At 50.1% G+C, this 2,296-nt stretch overlaps 1 long non-coding RNA gene across 1 annotated transcript in view; it reads right to left on the bottom strand.

The window, feature by feature from the left end:
* LOC109375195 (uncharacterized) overlaps positions 1 to 2,296 on the bottom strand; it is a 24,827-nt gene that overhangs the window by 10,044 nt on the left and 12,487 nt on the right. The window contains exon 2 of the long non-coding RNA XR_002122534.1: positions 314 to 524. This is a non-coding gene — a long non-coding RNA (uncharacterized LOC109375195). The remainder of the gene's footprint in view (positions 1 to 313; positions 525 to 2,296) is intronic.

The following is a 2,296-nucleotide window of genomic DNA, read 5'->3' as shown; positions in this document are numbered from 1 at the left end:
TTATTAAGCCCAGTGCTGAGACCAGTGTCTGGCACACAGAAGGTACTTAATAAACATGTGTGAATGACTGGATGGATGAGTAAACGAATGACCACACCCTGCTTGCTGGGTGAGGAGGGTGAGGTTCAGTCATACCCCTCTGGGTACTGAGTCCCCCTCAGCCTCAGTCCATGTCTTGGAGCAAATGTGCAGCCTGCCTCATAAGAGGGGGCTGCTGAGGAGGAGGGGTCCATGCTGGGGGGGCGCTTCAGCCAGAGTCCATTGTTTGTGTTGAGAGCACACACATCCCAGGCACCAGTCCCCCGCCGCTTACCATCTTCTACCCGAAAAAACCAAAGCATTTCTTCCAGCAGCTCCTGAGACACCACAGTGCCAGCTGGGGCTTGGGTAACCTCCTCACTGTGGTCCATGCCCCTCTCCTGGCTGCGGTACGTTTCTGACAATGAAGTCCTTAGGCCTCTTCACTCCCGAGCTGCCCTTCTGGCCTCATAGGCTCTGGCTCCTGAGCAAAGCCCTGCAGACCCCTGGACACAAAGCAGAGAGTATGACGGAATATCCCACCCTAGTTTGACCTCCCCTCCCTGCCCAAACCCAGTTCTCTGGCCCCAAGTTACAGGACCAGAACAGCCCGACTCCAGAGCAGGTGGGTTCTGGAGAGGCAGAGACGATAGAAATGGGAATCACATAAATCTTTATTAAAACCCATCACGAGGGCCGGCGGAGCGGCGCATTGGTTAGGAGCTGGCTTGGGACGCCAGCTCTGAGCAGTAGGGCCCTGGTTCAGATCCCACATGAGGGCCAGTGATGCTGCGCCCTCTATAGCTGAGATGGTGAACAACAGCTCTACCTGGAGCTGGGCTGCCGGTGAGTCACTGGCACCGGCGTAGGCTGCAGTGGGGCTGGCCGGCAGAGGGTGTGCGCTCTGGTGAGCTGCCATGAGGCACTGTGAGCGGCCATCCAATGGCTGGCAAGCGGCTGCCTCACCCAGAAAGAGTGCAATGAAAATACCAACATGGGCAGTGAAGCGACATCCGCCCCAACTAGACTGAAGAACAAAAAGGACAGCAACTTGTCTGTTCCCCTTCCCCCAATTCCCCAGCACTGTTCCCAACCCCCCAGTTCCCCAATAAAAAAAAATCTTAAAAAAAAAAAGAATTCTTAAAAATTAACAAGAAAAAGACAGGAACCTTAATAAATGGGTAAACGATCTAAATAGGCAGATTACAAAATAGGAAACCCAAAAGCGTAGCAAGCCTATGAAAAAATGCTCAAACTCTTTGGTAATCAGAAGAATGAAAATTAAAACAAAAATGAACTATCACTTGACATCTTTTAGATCGTCAGAGTGTGAAAAATGGATAGTGCTGTGTGTTGGTGGGGCTCTGCGCCACAGCCTCATACACTGATGGGGAGTGTAGAGTGGGGCAGCGATCTAGAGACCAAATTAGTCACAGTAAGTGTACATACGCCATGACACAACAGCTCTGCTCCTGAATATATATATAATCTCCCAAAGAAATTATCCCCAAGGATCATAAGGGGGCATGCCATGCCATTTATGAAAATGCAAAATATACACACACTAAACATATATTTTACAAACGTACATTTTTTAAAAAGACACACATTAAACATATTAGGATACTTCTCTCTGGGGGAAGAGGAAAAAGGGGATAGGAAAGGAGGTAAATGTAACTAAAATAAAACAGGAGAAAGGTTTTTCTTGGGGGGGGATCAGTGTTGGGGAATTGGGGAAGGGAAACCGCCAAGTTGTTGTCTTTCAATCCTAGTTGTGGAGGGCGCAGCCAGCTCAGCCCCAAGTCCAGTCGCCATCCGACCACCCATCGGCAGCTCGCGGTCACTCAGCTCAAGGTGCCGTGTTCAGTTTTAGTTACATAGCCCACCGTCCCATGTGGGAGTCAAACCGTCAACCTTGTTGTTAGGAGCACGTGCTCTCACCAGCTGAGCCATCCAGCCACCTGTTGGCAGCTCAGCTCAGGTGCAGCTCACTGACCCATGTGGGAATTGAACCGGTGACCCTGTTGCTCAGAGCTTGTGCTCTTAACCAACTGAGGCACTCGATCTGCCCAGGAGAAAGGTTTTGAACAGACCAATCATACACACATGTCATGGGGCTAATAACAAAAGGCAAGGAGAAAACAAGAGGCACCAAAGCAATCACAAGTCCCGCATCTGACACCGCCTTCTGAAATAGCCTTTGGAGGCTCAGCCAGGAACATTCCAAACAACTGGATGGCAAACAGCCAAACTGAAAAACAGAGCACTAAAAAAAGAC

This window comes from Hipposideros armiger, unplaced genomic scaffold, assembly GCF_001890085.2.
Source record: "Hipposideros armiger isolate ML-2016 unplaced genomic scaffold, ASM189008v1 scaffold_910, whole genome shotgun sequence".
In the NCBI taxonomy this organism is placed as follows: Eukaryota; Metazoa; Chordata; class Mammalia; order Chiroptera; family Hipposideridae; genus Hipposideros; species Hipposideros armiger.
This window is presented reverse-complemented; position numbering and strand designations above follow the sequence as displayed.